Below are 26,059 nucleotides of genomic sequence, written 5' to 3' on the forward strand. Positions count from 1 at the left end.
TTGGTGAACAACTTCCCACACAGAGCTTGACTCTTTGGTCTTCGTGGGCCCTTTTTACAGTCTCAGTTTTAGTGAGGACATGAGCAGGTACAGCTCTTCCTTCCCAGTTGAAGAGCTGTCTTCTTTCTGTATCTTTCTGGGAGCTGCTTCCCCATTCTGAGAGCAGGAGGGTAACTTCTGGATTATCATCCGGCTTTTTAGTTTACCTTCCCTGTTGAAGTCATTAGCACACACATTGTATAAGAGGGGTCTAATCTTCCTTGTGTCTTCTGATACCTAGTTGTTTAGTAAATTTTGCTGAAAAGTGTCTTTCCTTTTTCTGCAGTGTCTGCGTTCCTGCAGGTGTGTGGGGATGCCTTCGTGATGCCTGTGTATGTCATGGGACTCGCAGGCAGCCCCCCCCCCTCAGGCGGCTTTGGAAGCCTTGGGCTGTTCTTGTTCTTGAACTTCATGTGGGTTGCAGAAGAAGCGTGCCATGGTCAGAGAGGCCGTGGCATTAGGTTGACACTGCACTGGGCCCCGGGTCACAGGGTGGAGTGGGTGTTGTGGCTCATCTCTGGGTCCAAGTGGAATTACCAGGCCTTTGATTTCCCTGAGGAGAGTTATAGGCTCCTTGCAGAGGAGTTGTCTGTCTTTTATGGAAATTTATTTAGGCATTCGATATAATCTTGATAGTTTCCTAAGCTATTTAAAAACATTTTTAAAAATATGTCAGCTCTTTTAAAGTTGTAAAATATTTTCAAGCTTCCACATATGTATATATTGTATGTTGAGTATATTCTCCCATACCCTACCCCCTCTCTCTTTTTCCCCATCCCCCTCAACAGGTTTTAAAGCTGTTTTTCTTACTTTGCTGGCATATGAGAATACATTTGGCTTTGTGTGTGGTTTACTCCGGCATCATTGGCATCTCCACCTGTAGTTAGCCTGTGTGCATAGCTTCTTGCCCCTCCCAGGTGTACAGGGTGTGTAGCGCTGCCGGGGGAGGTGGTTTGTGAGCGCAGACATGCAAGTAGTTTCTTGTAGGTTTTCAATCCTCTTACAGAGCTAAGAGCACATGAGGTTACCGACTGGCTCCCACATTCAGCTCCTCTGTTCATCTTGGGGGCATTCCAGAGCATCACTCTCTATGTTCCTCATGGCTGGCCTTTTTCCCTTTTTAAGATTTATTAATTTATTTTTGGTTTTTTGAGACAGGGCTTCTTTGTGTTAGCCTTGGCTGTCCTGGATCTCGCTCTGTATCCCAGGCTGGCCTTGAGCTCACAGAGCTCACAGAGATCTGCCTGCCTCTGCTTCCCGAACGCTGAGCTTAATTAGTGTGCACCACCACCACCTGGCTTTAAGATTTATTTATTTTTACTTTAAGTTCATGAGTGTGTGCCTACATGTATGTCTGTGTACTATGTGTGTACAGAGTTCATGGAGGCCAGAAGAGGTGTCAGGTCCTTTAGAACTGGAGTTACAGATGGATTTGAATTGTCTGATGGGGTGCTGCTGGTGCAGCCAGTGTTAACTGCTGAGCTGTTCATTTGTTCATTGTTCCAGCCCCTGGGTCAAGCTTCTTTGTTATTTCTTGAGCTGTAGTGCGTTAGCAGTGCCCAATACAGCTCCATGAATGCCTGCTAGAACTGGCCTGAGAAGCCATGTAAGTGTGCCTTATAAAAGCTTTTAAAAATTTTGATTCAGGCTTTTTTTTTTTTTTAAATGGTGCTGGAAAGATGGCTCAGGGTTAAGAGCCATGTGTCCCAAGCACCCACATGGTACACAAAGTACCTATACACATAAAATAATAATAAAAATTTTTACAGTGTATTTGTTTATTTGTGCATGTGTAGAGGTCAGAGGACCCCTTGAAGGAGTTGGTTCCCTCATTTCACCACATGGCTTTTAGGGATTGAACCCAGACGTTAGGCTTAGCATAGCGGCAAGTGCCTTACCCACCTCTACCTTGCTGGCTCCCTTGATTTAGGCTTTTATTTATTTATTTATTTTTATTTATTTATCTATCCATTTATTTATTTATTGGTTTTTTGAGACAGGATTTCCTGTGTAGCCCTGGCTGTCCTGGAACTCTACCTGCCTCTGCTGGAGTGCTGGGACTAATGGCCACTACTGCTTGGCTGAATTTTTTTATTATATATTATATATATATATTTTATAATATATTTATAATACTATGTATTATAAATATATATGCTACAAATTACAAAGCAGGCTAAGTGTGCCTGTGCTTACTGATAATCCCAATACACAGGAGGCAATTTTATATGATATATTTTATATATATATATATATATATATATATATATATATATATATATATATACCTTAAACAGGGTCTTACTCTGTAGCCTAGGCTGGCCTGGAACTCTTGATGCATCCCATCCTCACCTCAAATGTGTGGAAATCCTGCCCCAGCCACTACCTGGCTTGATTCTCAAGGTGGACTAAGTGTCAGTCTCTAGCCATCTGTTTTCCTGAGGTTGTGTTTAGTTCTGGGAAGTGACTGTTTTATTGTGGTCTACGTTTTCATATGGTGATATTGTTGTTCATTTCAGATTATTTTGCTTTTCACTTTGAATTAATTAACTTGTTATTTGAAAATATTTTGTTGTTGTGTTTATGAGATGGGGTTTCCTTACGTAGCATGTTCTGGCCTCAATCCCAGAATCCTTTTGCCTTTGCCTCCTGTGTATTGGGATTATCAGTAAGCACAGGCACACTTGGCCTGCTTTGTAATTTGTAGCATAGGTGAGAATTTCTAGAATGCATTTTGACTTATTAATTGCTTGTTATTGTAGGATATCTGTGATTGCAGCAGGGCCATCCTTGGCAGGTGCACTCACGGCTAGGAGCAGCTGTGGACAGTACTGTTACATGTGGATGGCGCCCCCTAGTGTTGTGGGTCAACAGCTTGCTCTACAGACCACTAACAATGAAATTTGTTGCATTGACTTGTACAAGGTTAAGTTTTAAAATTCTGCACCCTCACACAAGGTTGTTCTTGTCAGTGTTTCCTGCTTGAGCTGTGGTTTTATTTTGAGGCTGTTAGGTTATACACACTAAGAACCACCAGGTCTTCTTGGAGAGTTGGAATCTGGGTCATTTGAAAGTGGCTCTCTTTACCCCTAACAATGCTCTTTCCTTCGGGTCTCTCTGGCCTCATTAACACCAGGCCCCAAACAGTTCGCTGTTGCCTGGGTTTGGGTTGCGAATCTTTCATCCCTTTATGTAGGTCAGGGTTTCTGTATCCTTGGGCTTCATATGTCTTCTGTAAACAGCTATTAGTTACATTCAAAAACAGCTTGATGATTTTTATCTTTTTGATTTGTGTGTTTGTTTATTGAGACAGGTCTTTCTACTTAGCATTGGTTGTCCTGAAGTTCACTATGTAGATCAGGTTGGCTTCAAACTCATTTCTACTGGCCTCTGCTTCCCAAGTGCTGAAAGGGATTAAAGGTATGTGTCACCACACCCAGCTGATTTTTATCTTTTCTTTCTTTCTTTTTTTTTTTTTTTTTTTTTTGAGTCCTGGACCTCTTTAGACCAGGCTGGCCTTACACTCAAGAGATCCGCCTGCCTCTACCTCTCAAGTGCTGGGATTAAAGGTGAGCTTCACTACCACCCCACCAGGCGATTTTTATCTTTTAATTGGAGCAATTAATCTTTTTATTTAGTCCTAAATCTAACACCTTATTTGTCCTTAAGAAAAATGCATTGAAAGTATCTGACCTCACTCTAGCTTTGCTTTCTGAAGTAGCCATTGCCTTCCCTTGTGAAGCTGTCTAGGTAGCACAGAGGAGCACTGAGGACAGCACACGTCCCAGAGGTGTGTGTTTGTTTTGGTCTTTGGTTATTACACCTCCCTCACCCCCCCCCATCCCCTTCCACCTTTTTTTTTTGGCTTTCTAGACTTTTCGATGGATTCTTCATTTTTTTTTTTTTTTTTTTTTTGGTTTTTTGAGACAGGGTTTCTCTGTGTAGCTTTGCGCCTTTCCAGGAGCTCACTTGGTAGCCTAGGCTGGCCTCGAACTCACAGAGATCCTCCTGGCTCTGCCTCCCGAGTGCTGGGATTAAAGGCGTGCGCCACCACTGCCCGGATTCTTCATTTTAATGGGAAGGTTTTAGAATTTCCTCTCACAAGGGCTTGCTGATGTCAAATTTATTACTCAGGAAATATCTTTGTTCAGCCCTGGTTCTTGAAGGATATTTTCCCTAGCATGGACTGATGTTTTAGACTGACGTTTCTTACAGACATGTAGACACTGTCTTAGATGAGATGAAGGGCCTGGCTAGCTGGCTGGGCAGTTCTCTCCATGCTGGCTGGCTCGACTTCTCCCCGCTGCTCTCAGGACATTTCCTGTGTTTTCTCAGGGTGGGTGGGTATCTCTGCCCATTTTACCTTTGAATTTACTGGCTTTCTTGAGTCTATGAATTAGTGCCTCCATCAATTTGAAAAACAAAACAATCTGGGCTGACGATGTAGCTCATGTGGTAGTGTTTGCTCAGGAAGCTTGAAGTGTCCTGGGTTTGATCCTGAGCATGGTAGAACCTGGTGTGGTGGCCACACCTACAGTCTCAGCGCTCAGCCAGGAGGATCAGGAGTTCAGGATCATCCTTAGATTACAGGTTATATAGAGTTAGGGAAGATTAGTGTGAGATACAGGAGACTCTGTCCCGCCCCCACCCTGTCACCCCCCAAATCCTCAGCCTTGTTTTTGAAGTTCTGTTAGGAGTAAGCGTGCCTCTGCATCTATTTCTGTGCTGTCCTTCTTCCTCCTGCTTTGTTGTACGTGCCCCTCCCCTTTCTCTCTCTACTGGCTTGTTGTCATCAGAATCCCCCTTCTAGACTCCAGGTAATTCTCCAGTTCAGTTTTTAATCATTGTTACAAATTGTATTTATTGCTAGTTTACTTAAAAAATCATCCTGTTCTCTAGTCCTTCAGTTTGAAGGTGTGCAGAGTCCTGTGGAGGCAGCGTTTGGTTACTAGGCAGTTCTGTCGTCTGGCTTTTGGGTCTTGTGCTTGCTGCTCATGTTGAACATCATTCCTGAAGTTATTTTAGTCCTGTTCGTTGCTGTTTCTTCATCCTTTCTTTTCCTTTTGAGTTCTGGCTGACCCCTCAAGTGCTGGTATCAAAGACACACGCCACTATGCTGGCTTGCTATTCTTGCTCACTGTTCGTGTTGTTGTAAATTATTTGTGAGTTTGGAGGAACCGGAGAAGAGGGTGTCTGCTCCCACATGGAGTCCCTGTTTGCTTCTGCAGGCAGTGTATCACAGTTTGGATCATTGTCTTAGTTACTGTTCTGTTGCTGTGAGGAGACACCATGACCATGACAACTCTTACAAAAGAAAACACTTCTTGAGAGCTTGCTTCCAGTTTCAGAGGCTTAGTCCACTACCATCATGGTGGGGAGCACATAGGCAGACATGGAGCTGGAGAAGTAGCTGAGATTCTAAATTCTGATCCACAGGGAGCAGGAAGGAAAAGAGAGAGAGAGAGACTGGGCTTTTGAAACCTCAAAGCCCACCCCCAATGACACACTTCCTTCAACAAGGCCACACTTCCTAGTCCTTCCAATCTTTTCAAATAGTTCCACTCCCTGGTGACTAAGCATTGAAATATATGAGCCTATATGGACCATTCTTATTCAAACCACCACAGTCACCTTTTTATTTTGTTTTGTTTTTGAGACAGAGTTTCTCTGTGTAATAGTCCCGGCTGTCCTGGAACTTTGTAGACCAGGCTGACCTCCATTTCACAGAGATCCACCTGTGTATACCTTCCAAGTGTTGCGCCACCATGCCCAACAAAGATATAGTTATGTGTATGTGTGTATCTATATGAATGTGTGCCAGGAGTGTGGGTACCTGAGAAGGCCAAGAAGATGTGGTTGTGAGCCTTACTGTCTCTCTTATTCAGTTGGGGATTCTAGCCCATGGAATAGTGCTGCCCATATTCAGAGAGCTGGGGTGGGGTGGCTCTTTCTGCCTCAATTAAACTTCTCTGGAAACACCCTCATGCCCAGAGAGGTGTGTTTCAGTGGTGATTCTCAATCTTGTCAAGATGACAGTCAAGATTAAGCCTGACAATCAGGTAAGCACTCTAGCTCTGAAATACAGACCCAGCCCTCTTTTTAGCTAGGGTCTTACTAAGTGTCTAGGGCTGGACTTGAACTTACTTTGGCCTAGGCAGGCCTTACACTTGCCTCAGCTTTTCCAGTAGCTTGTGCCAACAGACCTGATATTTGATCACATTTTTAATAAGGAAAATATTTACTGTAGTCATCATTACTGTAGATAACACAATTTCTATTCATTTTGTTTCTTCAAGTTTCTGCTTGGGGATGCTTAGCTTAGGTCTTTGTGAATTGCTCCTAGCTGTTTGCCTATCTTGGTAAGAATAGGAAGTGAATGGAAAGTGTAGGAAAGACATAGGCTCCAGTTTCTTGAGTTCAGAATTCATAGTGTACTTTCTTGCTGGTAAAATGTTGATGTTGACACAGGATTACTCTTTTGCATTGCAGTATTCTGACATCCGTGCTTCCCACTTACTCCCAGGTACTCCTGAAAGTTCCCCATAGTATGTCTACTTCTTAGTGCGGCGAACTCCCACACCTGTCAGGTCCAAGCTGGTTCCTCCCAAACCCTCCCTCACCTCCTCTCCTTTGATCCTTCCTTTTTTGTCCCGCTGTTATGCCAGACCATGGGGACCCCAAAAAGACCACCATGGAGACCAAGTCCCGCATGTAAAAGCAAAGAGCCTTTATTATCTTCAAGCTCTGAGCTTAGTCTCTTTGTCTTTCTGACACAGTGGCGAGAGCAGAGCCCAGAGCCCAGGCAGGGTGGGGTTATCATAGCAGAGGTTGGCATGAGGGGATTTCCAGGGTTCAAGACCCTGATTGGTTGACATTTGTCTAGGGGTTTAGGGAATGTTTAGAATGTCAAGTATTTCCTCTTAGATGCAGGCCCCACTGGGTGGGATTAGCTTATGGCTCTTCCTGGGTCTAGGTGTTGCCTGCCAGAAGCTGTGTCTGGACCTCTCTAAGCCTGTCATGGCAGCTATGTGGTCAAGCTGTTTTGGGGACCTCTACACCACTTCATACTCAGAAATGTGTTATCTTCACATCCCAGATTGTTGCTTCATTCTTTTTACCTTTAAAAAAGTTAACAGAGCCAAGAAATCAGTATCATAGGTTTAAAAATCAAAGCCAGTGGTATTAAAATAGCGATAATGAAACAGTATGAGAACGGTTCCTGTGCTGTGGAGGCATCTGTCTTGTTGCTTCCCAGTGTATTATGCTGCTGTCATCAGGGTGTCTCTACAGTTCTGTTTCTGCGTCTTTAGAAAATATTTACCTACATAGTTCTTCCATATTAATGAACACTTCTGTTGTCTTCCTGTAGTAGTTAGTACTTTCTCATTGGGACCACCAGTCCACAGATAATGACATGGAGACCTATTATTAATTATGAAACCTTGCCCTTTAGTTTAGGCTTGTCCCACTAGTTCTTATAACGTAAATTAACCTTTTTTTTTTTTTTAAAATTAATCTATGTTCTGCCATGTGGCTCAGTTACCTGTACTCTGTACCATATGTCCAACTTCTTTAGTGTCTCCCTGGCATCTCTCCACCTCTTTTCTTCCCAACTTCTCTCTCTCCCTAGAAATATCACCTATTTTGTCCTGTCTAGCTATTGGCCATTCAGCTCTTTATTAAAGCAATCACAGTGACACATCTTTACATAGTATAAAAAATATTCTGCAACATTTTCCTCCCTGTCTGCCTACACTTGGGATTGAGCCTAAAGCTTTGTGCATTATAGGTAAATGTTTTACTAGGGAGTTCCATTCCCAGGTTCTTTTTACTGATTTTGTGTGTGTGGGTGCACACATGTACTCAGAGAACAACCTTGGGTGTCAGTCCTCAGGTGCCACCCACCATGTTTCTTGAGATAGATACTCTTGGTGGTTTGGAGTGCTCTGATTGGTTAGGCTGAATGGCTAGTGAGCCCCAAGGATCCACCTGTCCCTACATCCCCAGCACTGTGATTACAATCGCACACCTGTAGCTGAAGTTTTACTGGTCCCATCTGGCTCTCACAGTCCTGCAGTCCCGCAGCCGCTCAGACCCAAATGAACACACAGAGGCTTATATTAATTAAAACTGCTCAGCCATTAGTTCAGGCCTATCACTGACTAGCTCTTACACTTAAACTCAGCCCATTTCTGTTACTCTGTGTGTCACCACGTTTTTTTTTTTATGGCTTTACCTGTGTGCCATTACATGCTGCTCCCTAGATGGTGGGCTGGCATCTCCTGACTCAGCCTTCCTCTTCCCAGAATTCTCCTTGCCTGCTTGTCCCGCCTATACTTCCTGCCTGGCTACTGGCCAATCAGCATTTTATTAAACCAGTGTACAAAAGCATTATCTCACAGCACACACCACCATACCTGGCTTTTTACATGGGTTCTGGGGATTGAACTCAGATCCTCATGCTTACCTGGTAAACATTTTACTGACTGAGACATCTCCTCAGCACCTCTCCTTTTGCTGATTTTTAATTATTAGTCCATATTTAACCATTTACATCTGGTTTGGAGGGCATCTTGTAACATATTAGGTATGTGATGTTGGCACTGCTCAAGGAAGAAGTTGGAGGTCTAAGGATTGAAGGGATTTGCAGCACAGTGTCCCCCTGTACCCAGCCTAGCTGTTCCTAAAGTGATGAAGTATTCTGGGAAATGGGGCACCTGATTTCTGATCAGCAGATTTTATCAGCTACCCAGTACAAGTGACAGGACAGTCTTGGGCTATGTGGTCTCAGCTCTGTCTGAGTTGATGTATTAGATGGCAGAAAACCTGCTGCGCATGTCAGCCAGAGGCTTTATGTCGGGATTTTAGGCTGAAAGAAAAGACAACAGCAGGAGGTAGCCACCCGTTTCTCCAGGGCCAGAACAAGGAAGTTAGAGAGGGGCCTGTCCCATTCATTGGTAGGGACAGAGGTTGGTGCTTTTGCCTGCTCCTGGAAGCAGAAAGGAGCTGGGGACGCAGGGGAAAGCAATTTGACAGAAAGGAATGCATTGAGTTCCTTCTTTTGCCCTCCTGCCTTCCTCTAGGGCACAAGAGAAAGTTCTCTTAAAGAGGAAGCAGGAGTTGCAGCAGCATCTAGTCCGCCTCTGCCTTCATTCTATGTGCACTTGAACTGTGGGGGCAGCAGCAGGTTAGTCTTGCTATGTGTTTCCTCAAGTGTTCTTGCACACAGCCTTCCTGCGAGGGAGTGGTCATAGCTAAGGTCAGAACAGATTTCCTGCTATGACTTGTTAGTCACCTGCAGGCTGTTGCTTGATTGCACTGAGTCTCATCTTACCTTGGGAGCCATCATGAAGACTATGAGTTTGCTACATTGACATCATACATCTGCCCAAAGCTAGCAAAGTGTGTGGATATGAGATGGGCAGAGGGGCTTTCCTTCTCTTTCTCCAAGAGGCAGGCTCAGAGCCCCACCTTATGTCCTTCTACATGTTAACTATGCACACCCAGGACATTCACAGGGAGTGTCCCTTTTTTTTTTTTTTTTTTTTTTTTTTTCCTGAGACAAGTTCTGTTTGTGTAGCCCTGACTGTCCTGGAACTTGCTCTGTAGACCAAGCTGGCCTCAAATTCATAGAGATCCGCCTGCCTCTGCCTCCAGAGTGCTGGGGTTAAAGGTGTGTGCTCTTTTAAAAACAAGGGGAGGAATTAATATATTTCAAAGAGGTCTATGAATATGCAATTGAGAAATGTTTAACTTTTCTCACTCACAACCATGTTCTTCCTAGATATGGTTGCGGGCAGTGAAGTGAAGTCAGGAAGATTACAATGAAGTTCTGCTTGAGCTTTTTAGATTAGCCTTTACTCTGACAATGATTTAGTGCCAAAGATTAGAACTGTGGGATTACTCCTGACAATGCTGTGTAGAGCCATGGGCCACATCTATGGCCGGCTGCTCTGTGTTTTAGAACTAGAATTTCAAAATCATTTCTTCATAGCAATTTGGAAAAGCAAGAGCTGGTCACCACCATGTGTGAGCATAGCTTCCTTACTCCAGGATTTTTCCTGATCTCAGGTCTTTTGTCTGGGGAATTTCTTTGGGATTATATACTTTTATTATTGGGGTAACTGTCATGTATAGAACTCATTTCTACTGCTAGGCAGGCTGTTTCTGGATTTTTCAATAATTTAAATAATGTTATGAGTGGCTGTGATGTAGCTCAGTGGCAGAGCATTTGCCTAGCATGCCAAGGTGGGCATTGCAAAGAAAATAACGAACTACTTGGGGCTGGAGAGGGGCTGGAGAAGATGGCTCAGCAGTTAAGAGTATTGGCTGTTCTTCCAGAGAACCTGGATTTGATCACTGGCTACCTAATGGCAGCTCACAACCATCTGTATGTAATTCTAGTTCCAGTGTATCCACTGTCCTTTTCTGACTTCTGAGGATATCAGGCACATCACACATGTCATGCACAGACATATATACAGGGAAAACCCACCCCCTACCCCCATGAGAAGACTGTCCAAATTTCTGTTTATTTCTTCCCTCCATCCCTTTGGTCCTCCCATTTCCCTCCCTCCCTCCCTCCCTCCCTCCCTCCCTCCCCCTCCCTTTCTTTCTTTCTTTTTTTAAATTAATCTATTTATCTATTTATTTATTGACTTATTTGTTGACTTATTTGGTTTTTTTTTTTAAAGATTTATTTATTTATTATGTATACAGAAGAGGGTGCCAGATCTTATTACAGATGGTTGTGAGCCACCATGTGGGTGCTGGGAATTGAACTCAGGACCTCTGGAAGAGCAGTCAATGCTCTTAACCTCTGAGCCATCTCTCCAGCCCCTCTTTCTTTCTTTTTTCTTTTTTTAAAGACATGGTCTCTGTGTAGCCCTGGCTGGCCTGGAACTCACTCTGTAGACCATGTTGGCTTGGAGGCAGGCATCTTTACCTGCTGAGTCTTCTCGTTTTGACCCTGAGCAGTTTTGTGTAAGTTTATGAGGCATTCATTGATGCTTTTATCACTTCCCTATGTTCTTTGGCTATTTCTGAGCAGTTGTGGAGGGTGAACAATGTGATTTTTTTCTTTTACATTTTATTTAGTTATTTGTGAATAGCAGTGGTGCAGGTGTGTGCGGCACGCATGTGGGAAGGTCAGAGGACAACTTGTAAGACTTCGTTTTCTGTTCTCCCCCTTCTAGCATGTGGATTTCAGGGGTCAAACTCAGGTCGCAGGACTTGGCAGAAAGTAACTTTTTTCCATTGAGCCCTGAGCAGTGTGGTTCTTAATACTAGGTGTTCTGTGGCCACAACATTCTAAGAACAATAATCTTAGGGTTGAGAGGAAGGATCTCTCAGATGATGGACTCTGTCCTAACCTTGTCCTCTTCAGCCCTTTGTCATTTCTATGGGCAAGAATTTGGAAGTGTACTGATCAAGTTCATTGATGACAGGAAATTGGAAAGTACAGGAACCGAGTGGGCATGAGCACCATGATTAACATGACTGAAAGTATGAAGTGTCTGGGAGTATGGTGAAATGGACTGGTATGTTATATTGAACATCCTGCTTGTAGTGCAGTGTGGTTCTCAACCTTCCTAACGCTGCAACCCTTAATATAGTTCCTCATTATGGTGGTGACCCCAACCATAAGATTATTACCATTACTACTTCATAACTATAATTTTGCTACTGTTATGAGTCATAATGTAAATATCTGTGTTTTCTGATGGTCTTAGGTGACCCTTGTGAAAGGGTTGTTCAACTCCCCCCACCAAAGGGTCACAATCCACAGGTTGAGAACCACTGCTGTAGACTCTTCCTCCACCCCCTCTATTCTCCTCTTCCTCCTCTTCACTTTTGCTCCTCCCTTCCACTTTCTGGATCAGTTACACAGCTGCGGCTAAGCAGTCGACAGTGTGTGAGAAGCACTGGGGAGGAGTTCTAAACTGAATGTGGAACCCCTGCCTAGGCGGACAGAACGCCCTGCTGCACATGCCTTGCTTCTTCTGTGCACTGAATCTGTGGATGGAGAACCTTTTTTCCTGGACCTTCTATTTGAGCAGCATCCAGAACTGGGACTCGAGAGACTGTTTCCAAGCGGTCTGGAAATGATCCTGTACCAAGTGGCAGAGATCAGGGAAGGTTCCTGGAAAGATCTGCTGGTGCTCTCCTGGGCTAGAAGAGCAGTTTCTGAACATTTAGGATTCCATTTGGGGATGGCTTTTGAGGCTACTTTGCAAACCCCTCATTGGGGCAGACTTGGCTGTTGTTAGAGCTTGACCCAGGAGATAGGGGGTTTCTGTGTCAGGCAGAGGATGACTGACATAGGGCAAATGGACAGCAAGTGGAGCACATCTAGAGAGCTTAGCTGACTCCTGGGTTTGTGGCCTTGGATGATTGGCCCTTGAATTACCCACATAGTTTCCTGCAGAACAGGCTGTCGTGCCACCATTGCTTACCACAACTGATGAGAGCTTCTCCAGAGGCTCTGCCACCAAGTTGTTCCTCCCCTTTCCTTCATGCAGTCCCTGGCACCTTGGAGTTGCTTCTTTCCCATCATTGAGAATTTAGTCCTTGTGGGCCTGGTATCCTCACCTGCTCTGATCCTTGCTCCCTCTTGCCTCTGGTATGTATATCTGATCCTTATATGTTTACAGTGGCAACAGCAGGAAGATGGGATAGTTTAAGTCTCTGTCTTTTCTTTCTTTTTTTAAATTTAGAAAATGCATCAGGACTTCCAACACGTGATAGTACCTGCAGTCTGTATCCACAGTGCTGCTCCTGCCTGCTGGGTGCCAGTAGGCTAGAAGGAAGCTCTTGGAGCAGGCATCTGTATTCCCTGTCCTGCACTGTTCCTCTGTAGAACTGGGTGGTGGCATTGGCTTCTGCTGTGTGGTGCAAACAGAGTAACTTGGAGCCTGTTCTCTGGAAGATACTGAGTCCCTTGCTTGGCAGAAGGATGCTGTAAAGCAGAGCCACATGCTCTCTTGGGATTGTCCCTCCTAGAGTGCCTGGGCCCTTTCCAGATTGTTGGCTCTGAGCAAGCAAAGGAGATTTAGCTTTTTCTTCCTGGACTTTAGTGAGTAGAGAGCAGGACTTTTGCTTCGGCATGTGTTACCAGAGAGATGGAGGGGTACTTCCCAGCTTCTGCTGCTTTGCACAGGATTGGCTCCAGCTGGTGATGGCATGTGAGATGGAAGTGGGCAATACTGGTGGAGCCAGGTCTTCTTGGTGTGTCTTATCTTTAGATTCATAGTTGTTTTGACCTGAGTGCTGGAGTCTCTCTCAGTCATGAAGGGAAATGGTTAGCATCCTGGGTGTACTTTACTGAAGTTTACTTTTCATTTGTCGAGACTTTACTGAAAGCTTCTACTCATCTGGGAGTTGCTCAGGAGGGCTGTGACGTGTACATTTTTTCTTTGATTTTTAAGGTCAGAACTCAGGGGAACTAAAGTAAGAAAGTAAGGAAATGGCAAACTCTAATAGGGTGAGTCATGAGTAATCAGCCAAAGAGCCTGGTGGAGGCTTTCCAGCCCACGTGGGAGAGGCTCCTGTTCAGGAACCTGTGTGGCCATGGTGAGTAGGTGGAGTGAGGAGGCTGGGAGGGTGCTGCCCTTATGGTGACAGACCTTCCTTCAGTGTTCCCCAGTTCCCGTGATCTGTGCCTTACTAGAGGCAGCTGATGGCAGCATTTGGCCTGTCACTTCTCTGTAGTTGTGGAAAATGGATGCCATCATTGTGCTGCTACTTTGATCTAGTATTTATTTAGAAAAAAAATTTATCCTGAGAAAATGGGAATTATGTTCTGAACTTTGAATTAAATCAAGGCTTTGGTAGCTGGTGAGTCATGAAACTTTATTAAAATAAATGATTTCAGGCATGTTGGGTATTTACTGACAAGTTGTTACCAGAGTTCAGACATTCAGAGTGAGCTACATGTCATTTATATGGATTCATAAAATACTGAGCAGGCATGAGACTGTGGTGGCTGGATTCTTCATCCTTCCCCACCCTGCCCACTTCCCGGGAATGGATGCTGAAAGCCAGAGAAGGAAGCCAGAGCGATGGAGGAAGAACTGATTCTCTAACAGTCTTCCATATTCAGTGCTTTAGCTCATTGTCTCCCCTCAGCATTTGGAAGCCCTGGGGCTGTGTGTGCGCCAGGCTCTGCTCTGCCTGTGTGTCAGCCTTGGCAAGGTGGTCCTGTTCTTGGCACTGTGGTTTTTTTTTTTTTTTTTTTTTTTTTTTTTTTTTTTTTTTTTTGTGTGTGTGTGTGTGTGTGTCTATAACTACATAGTTTAAGGGCAATTGTTTCTTCTCTCTCTCTCTCTCTCTCTCTCTCTCTCTCTCTCTCCCTCCCTCCCTCCCTCCCTCCCTCGTTCATTCTTCTTTTGGTTTTTCGAGACAGGGTTCCTCTGTGTAGCCTTGGCTGTCCTGGAACTCCCTCTGTAGACCAGCCTGGCCTTGAACTCACAGAGATACATCTGCCTCTGCCTCTTGAGTACTGGGATCAAAGGCGTGCACCACCACCGCCTGGCTTCAACTGTGTTTCTTACAATGAATTCTACTCAGGGCTGTTTGCATATGGGAGAAATGAGACATTTTATATAGAATGATTTTTGGTTTGGATTTTAGAGCATTAGAATGGCTGTGGAGAAAATCTTTGTTGAGCAGAGGTTTAAAGTTTGTAGTATTTCTCAAAGCTCTCAACTGAACCCCATAATCTGGGTTCAGATGCAGTCTACTCCTCATCCTTCACAGGAGCATTCCTGTTTGGAGGCATCTGAGGCCGTTCTCAGTTGAGGCTGTGAGCCGATGTTCCGGCATAGATCATCCTGCTGTTTGTAGTGTGTCAGTGGCACTCAGCACTCAGGCAGATGGAGGGCCTGGCTAGGACGTGCAGAGGCTGTGAGGGCATCAATCCTCTGTTTCTGGCACGGGTTTAATTGTGTGGTTCGACTGGGAAGCCATACATTAACTTCTGCTTTACCCAGCCTGCTCTCCCTGCAGATGCCAGCTCTACACAGGCCTATTTTTCTCTGAAATTGAGCCTGAGAGACAGAAATTCACAGGTGACTTGTCACAGACTTTGCTAAATTGAGACCTGCTGAACTGATTGGCTGCCTTCTACCTGTCCAGGTTATCCCCTACGTAGATGCTGTCATGTCTCAGGTAACACATTGGGCAGCATTGCCTTCAAGATGTGGTTGTCCTGCCATTTCGTGGATGCCAGGGAACGGAGAGCATCTGCAGAAGCAGATCCTGAAGGGTGCGGGTGGGCCTGTCAGAGTGTTGGGATTTGAGCTTCGGCTGTTTGAACCCAGGATCTCGAAATGCATCATGATTCCTGTCCATTAGATTGTAAGGTGTATGTAGGTGATCTTGGAAACAATGGGAACAAAACTGAATTAGAACGGGCTTTTGGCTATTATGGACCACTCCGAAGTGTGTGGGTTGCTCGAAACCCTCCTGGCTTTGCGTTCGTTGAATTTGAGGATCCCCGAGATGCCACTGATGCTGTCTGAGAGCTAGATGGAAGAACACTATGTGGCTGCCGTGTAAGAGAGGAACTTTCGAATGGTGAAAAAAGAAGTTGGAATCATGGCCCACCTCCTTCCTGGGGTTGTCATCCTCCACCTCGGCGAAGATCTCCAAGAAGGAGAAGCTTCTCTTGAAGCCGGATCAGGTCACTTTCTAGAGATAGGAGAAGAGAAAGGTCTCTGTTTCACGAGAGAAATCACAAGCCCTTGATCCTTCTCTAGGTCTCGTAGCTGATCTAGGCCAAATGAAAGGAAGTAGAAGACCAGTTTGCAAAAGAAGTGATGTACAGGAAAGAACTTCATTTGACAGGAGTATGTACAGGAAATTCAAGTTTGTTTGAGACTTCATAAGCTTGGTGCATTTTTAAGATGTTTTAGCTGTTCAAATTTGTTTTGTCTCTTGGAACAGTGACACACAACGATGTAATTCTCTATGGTTCCAAATGGATCCTAGGAGGCATGAAATATCAAGAAGTGTTACTTTACAATGTTCCCTTAAGCAAGATTGAATTTGCTTTGAACTTTAGTTTTTCATAGACTGAAATAAACCTAGATCCTGCCCAGTTTAAAAAAAAAAAAAAAAAGATGTGGTTGTCTTATTTTTCATCTCACTTTCTGTATGACCGAATTTCAGCCCTTTGTTCCCTTTTCAGAAAGCAGTAAGAATTAAGTTTCACTCAGTATGCACATGGTCACCCCTTTCCTTCCAGGTCCAGGGCTTTGCTTCAGGCTCTGAGTGGGGCCTGCGGGGATGTTTACAGGTGACACTCGGCCTTCCCTTGTTTCCCTTTCTTGTTCTTGTCCCTGTTTATATTTGCATATTCCTGTCTTAGGACACCTGGGTCCTTTTCACAGATTGCAAGCTCCAGTGTTGAAGTGCTATGCACGCTTTGGGGAGTCTGGCTGGAAGGTTTCCTCTGTTGACATTGACATCCTCATGCCTCACATCAGATCTTAGCAATTGTAGCAGGCACAGTGGTTTGAAAGTCTTGGCAGAATGCTTAGTGAGGAGCTGTCCCCCCCTCCCCCCAATGTCTGTGGAATGAAAACATTGTTACCAGAGACGGCTTCATCTGTTTTTAACCTTCCTGGATTTAAAGTGATGTGTCACATCTGTGGAAAGATGCACATAGCAGTACACAGTGAGAGGAGGGTCGGGACAGCAGCAGGGGACTGTGGTCAGGCCATGTGCACTGCCTGGTGTGCCTGGTCATGCCTGGCTCTGCCTTAGTTCTTTAACAGTTTTATAAGTTCTTCTTTAAATACGATTGATAGCTTTGCCGGGTGTGGAATTTTAGGTATTTTATGTGTTTGGGTGTTTAGTCTGTTATCACATGTGTGCAATGTCTGTGGAGGCCAGTAGGGGGCATTGGGTCGCAGGGACTGGAGTTACAGATGGTTGTGAGCCTCCATGTGGGTGTTAGAAATTGAACCCACTTCCTGAAAGAGCAGCCAGTATTCTTAACTGTTGAGACATCTTTCTTGCCCCTGCTGTGGGGTCCCTGCCTTGCCCTGCCCTGTCCTGTAGAGACCCACCGAAAGCATAAGCCATACTGTCCTTTGTCCCACAGTGTTGCATGTTTTGTATGTTTTTGGTAATGCTGATAGAAATATTTTCATGTGACCTTTGCTTAGGGCACAGTATTTGAGGATATTTGCCAGGAACTGGAATTTCTGAGATGCAGGGTTTGGTTTTAAAAGGCAAGGCTACTTGACTTCCTGGGCCTCCACTGGCAGGCAGGCCGTGTGGGTGGTTCTGGGTGCCTATTCCAGCAGCACTGTTACTTTCACTGTGGTCATCCCTGTGAGTAGGTATGCTGTTGTGGTTTTAAATTTTTTCTTTTAAATGTATTGTTCTATGGGGCATGATGTTTGATTGTATGTGTACACTGGAGTGATTGAGTCACTCTGATAAATAACTGTTACTCAAAGACATTTAAAATCTCTTTTGTGGGCTGGGATGCAGCTCAGGGTAGAATGCTTGCTTGGTATGTAGAATGTGGAAGGCTCTGGATTTAAATAAGCATTGTACAACAACAGCACAAAACAGCAAAATCCAAGCATTTCCTCAGTGCTTCCAAAGGCAGGACGTTACCACTGATTACAGTGGCTATACTGTGCAGTGCATCTCAAAACTCACTCCTCGGTGTTAAGGTGCTATCCACCAGTGTCTCCCTAGCTCTCCAGGCCCCAGCCTCTACAAATTTGGCCACTACAAATTCTTATTGTTTGACATGCCACATGAAAGTGAGGTCATGTGGTATTTATCTTTCTGTGTCTGGTTATTCATTGAACATAATGCCCTACAGGTTGTTGTGTTCTTGCACCTTGATTTCCTTTTTTGTGGCTCGGTCATATCCGATGTCTGTACATACCACATTTCCTTTGTGGCTTGGTCACATCTGATGGTGTGTACATACCACATTTCCTTTGTGGCTCGGTTATATATGATGTCAGTACACACCGAGTTTCCTTTGTGGCTCGGTCACATCTGATGTCTGTACATACCACATTTCCTTTGTGGCTCGGTTGTCACATCTGATGTCTGTATAAACCACATTTCCTTTGCCTGTTTGCCTGCTATTCGACACTTGGGTCATGTCTATCTCTTGGCTGTTGAGAAAATGCTGAGTGAGCATGGCAGTGTCTGACTCAGTCACAGCTGGCTTGGTCATAGCAGAAGGAGATGCTGGGTCGTAGTGGAGGGTCTCCATTGTAGCCTGTCTTTGTGACGATGATTTGAATGCTTTTTACAAGCTCTCTGGCTGTTGGTTAGTGCTGTCTGTGATGCAGTCACCCAGGGTCACCTTTTGATAAGTGCTGTAATATAAATTTCTCTCACTGTGGAGTCTGAGATTTTAGTTTTTTCAGGATCTCTTGATAAACAGAAACAAGCTCTGCTGCCAAGATCTGTATATACTTAGGTTTTCTGGGGCTCATGTGTTAGCTAAGCTTTCTTCCCACCATGAGGTCAGAATTTTGTTCCCGTATCTCTTAAAGCTTGATAGGCTTTTTGTTGTTGTTGTTTTTGTTTGTTTGTTTGGACAAGGTCTCTGGCTAGCTTGGACTCTTGGACTAACTGTGTAGATCAGAATGGTCTGGAACCCACAGAGATCCACCTGCTTCTGTCTCCCAAATGCCGGGGAGCTCCATAGTTTTGCTGTTTATATTTAGCCCCTTATCAGGGTGACAGTAAGTCTCAGTGGGCCTAGGCAGTCCTTGTTTCATGTGATGTCCTTGTCACTCGGAAGTGTCCACCCAGCTTGGAGGATGAATCACAGAGCCAAGCTGTGCTTAATAAACGTGTCTTTGCCTGTGGGTGAGGTGAGGCCAGCGTCATTTGTCCCTGAGAAGACCCATGTACCTTTGCTTCCTGTCTGTGGCATCCGCCTGGCTTTGCCTTGGGCGCACCAAGCTGCTCTGGGAATCTGAGAAAGCAAGCTGTCCTGATGGATTGTCTTTCACTGTCTACGCCCTTTTGCATTTTATTTTCACACAAATCTTAAGTCAGTAGTTAAATTCCACTGAGGACCTGAAAGGTAGTGGGGCTATACCTGTGTTCCGAGTAAATCTGTTTCTCATAGACGGTTCCGGTGGAGACTTTTAAATTTTCCATGTAGAGGTCCTTCACATCTTTTACTGCATAATTCCTAGAAATTTTACCTTTTTTGTTTGTTGCTTAGGAATACAGAGTGTTGTCTACGTATTATTTGGATTTCTGTAAACAGACTCACAGTGTTCTGCAGATAATGGCAGTTTCTCCCTCCACTTTATACCTTCTCCCCTCCCTTCTTTTCCTTTTCTGTAAATCTCTGTCCGACTCGCAGGGGGAATAGTGTTGCAGAATGAGGCCTCCTTAACTTGCTTCTTACCTCATGGGGAAAGTGATCACGGTTTACTCTTTCCCTTTTTTGCCATAGGGTCTTTATAGCTCAGGCTGGCCTTGATCTCATGGTGGTCCTTCTGCCTCAGCCTCCTGAGTGCTGGGATGACAGGAATGTACTGTCACAGGTCCACTTTTTACTATTCAATGAGATTTTATCTTAGGTATTTCTGGACTGTCTTCATCAGATTCCAGAAGCCCTTCTTTCTTGCCGTAAGAGTTGTTTTCATAATAACGAGAGCGGTTTTCATTGGATCTGAGTTCCGTGACAGTGTGCCTTTCACCCTTGTTGGTGAAGTACAGTGCATGCATAGCTGGGTGGTGTGTGTGCAGGTTACAGGGCACACTGTTCTTAATGACTGGGCTTGGCCCACACACAGGGATAGCTTGGCCCTTGGCAAAAGGTTTTGCTGCAGTACTAAAGCTTAGTTTCCTCCCTACCAAGATCTCTCTTGCTTAGCAGCCCAGGTCCGCTTTGTTTTAATACCAAGACTATGTATGCTACTCTAGAAATAGGAGCTTGGGGAATTTTTTCCTGTTTCTTCTGCCTTTAGACTTTCAGCAACATTTGTAGGACTTGTCATCTGGGTATTGAGTTTCTTCTGTGGAATATTTTTTTTAATATTTATAATTTACTTTTAAATGGTTATGGGAGACTTCATGTCTGCTATGGCTTCATGAGTCAGTTTTGGTTATATTTCTCTAGAAATTTGTCTTAAAGTATTAGCTAAAAAATTTAGTCACTATAGTTGTTGAACATACTTAAAAAAAAAATCTGGCCGGGCGGCGGCGGCGGCGGCGGCGGCGGCGGCGGCGGTGGCGGCGGCGGCGCACGCCTTTAATCCCAGCACTCGGGAGGCAGAGGCAGGCGGATCTCTGAGAGTTTGAGGTCAGCCTGGGCTACCAAGTGAATTCCAGGAAAGGCGCAAAGCTACACAGAGAAACCCTGTCTCGAAAAAGCAAAAAAAAAAAAAAAAAATCTGTATTCTTTTGAAGCTTTAATTTGTTTATTTATTTTGATGTATTTGAGACAGGCTGTCATGTATCCCACACCTGCTTGGAACTTGATCAATCTACTGAGAGAAAAGGCTAGGGGATTGTGAGTGTGGAGACGGAATCCGTAGAGAGACTCTCTGAGAGTTGTGGCCTGGGAGCCTTGGGAGCTTTGCTGGCCTTTTTGTCTGCCTTCTACTTGGCCAGCTTCTGGCATTTATTTATTTGTTTGTTTGTTTGTTCATTCATCCATTTATTATTTATTTATTTTTAATAACTTCATTCTCAGCCTTGCTCTTACCTTGTGTTGTGTTTATAACTGTCCTTTCACTCCCAGAGCAGCTTCCTATTGTCCTACCAGGTTTTGTTATCTCCTTTCCATGCAAAGGCCTTGAGGCCTAGAAGGCTGCAGCTGGGAGTGACGTTGGGGCAGTTGAGGAGGACGTGCTGCTGGGGCTGCAGACCCCCTGGGCTCAGCTTTATGTTGTGTGTCAGGGAGCAGAGTTTAGGCAGTGGTGCCACACTGCTTTATGGCTCGGAGAGAAGGAGGGGTGTGTACACCAAGGCTGCCTAGTGACACAAGGACAGTGTGAAGGTATGCTCTGAGAGGGCAAGAATCTTGAAAAACTTGTGTCTGCCCTGTGTCAGCTTTGGGTGATCCTTGTGACAGTGACTTCCTGGTGACCAGTGCAGTCTGTTAGCAATAGGCGAGCAGCAGATAGAAACATGACACAGTGTGAAAGGTGACCCTTGAGAGTGTCAGCCTGCTGAGGCTTCTGTAAGGTCAGGAGGTACCACCTCCATGTTTTTGGTGGCTTTTCTCCATGCACTTGAGCTGAGATAGCAGACTGTGACAAGTTGACCACAGAAGCAAAAACAGAATGTCTGTTCAGCCAGATAGTGAAGAGATTTTCAGAAAATGAGAAACAGCCATTTTTATCACAAAAAGTCTTTATTTGGCAAAATATAATTTTTTGAAATAAATGTCATTCATGTTAACAATAGACTTTGTTATTAATTTTAAATGAATAGTAAAAGTGAAAAAAATCTTCATTTTAATTTCTTCAGTGGTGAATACTGGTAGCTATAATTTGTAGAAGTAAAGAAGTATATTGCAGGGGCTGGAGAAATGGCTCAGTGGTTAAGAGCACTGGCTGCTCTTTCAGAGGACCTTAGTTCAATTCCCAGCACCCACATGGCAGCTCATAACTATCTGTAACTCCAGTTCCAGAGGATCTGACATCCTTACACAGATACATATGAAGGGAAAACACCAATGAACATAAAGGAAAATAAACAAAAAGGAGTCATTAGTCAGACGTGGTGGCTCACGCCTTTAATCCCAGCGCTTGGGAGGCAGAGGCAAGCGGATCTCTGAGTTTGAGGCCAGCCTGGTCTGCAGAATGAGATCCATGACAGGCTCCAAAGCTACCCAGAGAAACCCTGTCTTGAAAAACAACAACAACAACAACAACAACAAAACAAAACAAAAAAAAGAGTCATTATAAAAACAAAACAAAACAAAACAAAACAACACACCATACAGCTAGACTACTGTAGTCCCTGGAACACTTGCCCAGTCTGCACATCAGTGAACTCCAGAGCAGCTAGAGCAGCCACTCTAAAGCCACTCTGTGGAGCTTTGTTTGGGTTTTACACTTTGACTGTCAATTTCATCTTATGCACTTATCATCCAGAAAGCAAAAGCAAAACAATTGTGACAATTAAAACTAGAAAACCATTCGTTTTATAGCCTCTGCTACAGCTCATGTGCTTTCCCTGCATTCTGTCCTTTCTCCTCACCTGGCTCACCTTTCTTGTTCTCCTTTCTTCACATACCCCTCCCCCCACTGTTGTTTACTTACATACATTATAGGTAGAATCCACGAAAGAGTGAGAAAGAGTGTTTTCTTTCTGAGATTGTGTGACCACACTTAATATTGTTCATTCTCAGTCCATCTATTTTCCCTGCTAATTTTGTGATTTTTAAAAAGAGCTGAGTAGTTTTCCATTTTATATATGTACCAGACTGTCATTATTTACTTGTCAGGTGAAGGACAGTTGGGTTGGTTCCATTTCCTTGCTATAGTGAATAGCAATGAACATGAGAGTGCAGCTATCTCTGTGGTAGGGTATGTGGAGTTCTGGGTATATGCCCAGGAGTGAAATAGCAGGATCACAAGGTAGTTGTATTTTTAGTTTTTTTGAGGAACCTCCAAACTGATTTCCATAGTGGTTGTATGAATTTTTCCCACCATCCTCTCCTCTGTTTGTTGTTGGTTCTTTGATGACAACTGTTCTGCCTGGGATGGAGTAATCTCAATGCTGAACACTTTAAAATAGTATTTGGGCATTTGTGTTCCCTTTTTTGAGCTGTTTGTTCAATCCTGTATAATTGTTAAGGGCATAAGAGGGTATATCAACCAGAAAGTTGCTGAGAAATTCTGGTTCATGGAAGAGGAGATGATGGTGTCTGGTAGTTGGTTTTATAGGAGCTGTCTTTTTGGTTAGATATTGGCATTTTTGGCCAGCAGAGGCAGACTTGTTTCTGTGTCATGTTGGTGGCTACTGATAATTGAGCAAGTGTTTGTTTTGAGTAGTACCTTGTGCTTTCCTGAGTCAAACCTGGTCTGTTGCAGTAAGATCAGAAATCTTAAAAACCTGGAATGCTGAGGGAAGAAATTGTCTGAGGACAGTGCAGAGTGAACTGAAAATTGAAGATTTTAATTAAAAATATCTATCACCCAGTGGCTCTTTCCTCTTAATTCTCAAGTGTGGCAGCTCTGATAAACTGGCTGCACTGTGCTCCATGGTAACTCTGGTTGGGGAGTGGGGTCTCCCTGAAGCATGTAGACACAACCCCTGCAGTGTTTGTCCTGTGACAAACACTTTGCTTGAGTTTTTGGCTTATGCAGCATATTTCAGAAATCAGGCACTTGTGAGAACCTTCAGGAAGTGCTCAGGCAATGCCTTGGCTGCTGTATTGCCTGAGGGGGCACAGGGAAAGGGAAGAAGAGGTAGAAGGAGGAGGGGGCGAGCAGGGAAAGGGGCAGCAGGGTCAGGAAGATGGAGGAAACAACCAGCACACATCATTGGCAGGACATGTCATCAGCACCTTCTCATCTTTTCACCTGATGGCCTGCCTTGCTACCTGGGTGTGAGAGGCATCCAGGAATACAGAGAAGCATTCTGGTAACATTCAGGGCATCACATGTTAGGCAAGCTCTCTACTACTGAGTTATACTCCAACCTTAGTTTTTTTATTAACCTTCATAGGACCTATCAATCTCCCGTTCTCAAATTGTCATCTTGAATTAGGCAAAGGATTCAGTGTTTCTGCTGATGCATTGGTTGGGATGCTGATGGATGTTCTGATTGTGTTAAAGAAAACCCTCTTACCAGTCCCCAAGTTTAATTTTATTAAATAGAAATAAAGTCAAAGCCAGACAAATAGAAAGCCAAGCCTTCAGAAAACCACAGGCTTCCAAGAGGAAGAGAAGATCACAAATTCTATGCCAGCGTTGGGGTACACAGAGATCTTGTCTCAGGGGGTAAAAATCTGGCATTCCAGGAAAAGGATCAAGGACCTTAGTCCTTCCATGAATCTTTAACTGGATGTTGGGAACCGATTTAGTACCTTTGAGACACTGAACAATCTCTAAAGCAGTGGCAGGACGGATGGCTATCTAGACTCCAGTGCTAAGTTGCTGGACTGTTGCTAAGAGAGATTTAGGAGTGTAGAAGCTGTTGGGAGGTTAGAGCTGCTTCAGTATTCTAATTCAGATCCACTGCAGCCTGACTTTGGGGCTCCAGTGCTCAGGGCCCTTTCCCAGAGGTGTGTGTGGGAATTCAGGCCGAATGGTCCTTCCTGTAGTGGTGGTCTCAGTGTGGGCAATCAGCAGACTCATCTGGCCTGTTTTTTCTTGACTTCTTCACCATGGGCCAACAGCAGTTAGGGTATAGTGTTTAGGGGATACCTTGTTGGGGACGTTGTAAAACATCACTTAGACATTTCTCTTTTGGACTCAGGTAAGTTTCAGCCTGGGTAGTACAGCTGTTACTCCTGTTTTCACTCTGAAGCTGAGGGCTTTGTTTACATCTCCTCATCTTACATTCTACCTAACTGGAGTTGGCCAGTCATCAGCATCTGCCAGTGAAGACACGAAGGAGAGGCACATTTATCTTGCTGGTTACACCAGTTCACACCAGTTGCAGTGCTCTGTCTTGAATTTTCTTTCTCCTCTTTTCCCCTCAGCACCATGAAGCTCCACCTTTCTTTTTGTTTTCAGATATTTGCCTTCATGTCTGAGTCTTAGGATTGGGGCACAGGCAGGGATGTGTCTGGGGTAGGGAGCGCGGTGGGAATGGGCCTTCAGTTCTAAAGAGGAGGATGTCCAGGCCTACATTCTACCAACTTCTCAGTCACCCATGCTTTCTCTTTCTTGTAGTTCTTCACAGCTGTGTTGGTAGTTAGGAGCTTCCATTTCAAACTCATCTTAGAGAGAAACCTCCAGCATTTTAGTCCTGATAGCATTGATACTGTTGTCTCATATTTAAATGGACTTCAATGGAGGTTGGTGTGGGAAGTTGGGAGTTCAGCTGAAACTTGGTTTCCTTGCACAGTTTCACCAAAGTGAAGTATAATTCACTCTTAAAAGACAAAGGCGCTGGCATTTTAGAGCTCTTTGTTGTCTTTAGGCCTAGAGACTTTTGTCCTCCTGGCTCTTTGGGAGGCAGTGTGAAGGGGGTTGTTACATTGAACACTGTTTATCCTGAGCTGGCTTTTGTGTTTGGTTTGATATTGGAGGGAATTTTCAAGGAAGTAAAAACATAACTCAGACTCTTGGGACCAAGTGTAAGATGAATACACTCAAGTGAGCAGAAAAGTACCAGGCATCTTGTGATCTGACACTGAAGCTGTGTGGACAGTAAAGTCCCAGGCCTTGGCAATGAGAGAAATGAAGAGGCAGGTGTTGGCAGAGGGCTTGTGGGGGGACTGGGTCTTGCTAAGAGGAGGGGGACATGGGTTTAAGTATGCAGAGGGTATCAGTCACAGCATTTGGAAGGCAATGGAGCATGTGTTTTCAATGGGATGATGAGAATGTTGTAGATGTAGCCAACCGTCTTATTAAATAAGACACACAGAACCAATGCAAAGAAGAAAGCCAAGAGATCAGAGCTAAGAGCCTTACCGCTTGCTGCAGCTAGCCTCTTCAGCCAAGAGACCTCTCCGAAAAGGACCTACTTCCTGTGTGTTTGTCTTTATATAGTCTTTCTGTTCAGCCTTCTCATTGGTTATAAACCCAGACACATGACTGCCTCATCACTGCCTGTCTGTACAGACCTCCAGGTCTTCTATGGTTGGTATTGAGATTAAAGGCGTGTGTCTCCAATGCTGGCTGTATCCTTGAACACATAGAGATCTACCTAGCTCTGCCTACCAAATGCTGGGATTAAAGGCGTGTGCCACACAAACACCCAGCTCTGCTATGGCTTGCTATTAGTTCTGACCCCCAGGCAACTTTATTTATTAACATACAAATAAAATCACATTTCAGCACAAATAAAATACCACCATAGAAGGTCAGAGGGTGGAAATGGGATTGGG

General features: G+C 44.4%; 1 protein-coding gene and 1 pseudogene across 3 annotated transcripts in view; both read left to right on the plus strand.

Moving 5' to 3' along the window:
- The window catches only part of Rptor (regulatory associated protein of MTOR complex 1), a 348,484-nt gene that overhangs the window by 25,096 nt on the left and 297,329 nt on the right, over positions 1-26,059 (plus strand). The gene's annotated exons all lie outside the window — the stretch shown is intronic.
- Positions 14,425-15,945, plus strand: LOC102926545 (serine/arginine-rich splicing factor 3 pseudogene; annotated as a pseudogene).

This window comes from Peromyscus maniculatus, chromosome 8 (assembly GCF_049852395.1).
Source record: "Peromyscus maniculatus bairdii isolate BWxNUB_F1_BW_parent chromosome 8, HU_Pman_BW_mat_3.1, whole genome shotgun sequence".
In the NCBI taxonomy this organism is placed as follows: Eukaryota; Metazoa; Chordata; class Mammalia; order Rodentia; family Cricetidae; genus Peromyscus; species Peromyscus maniculatus.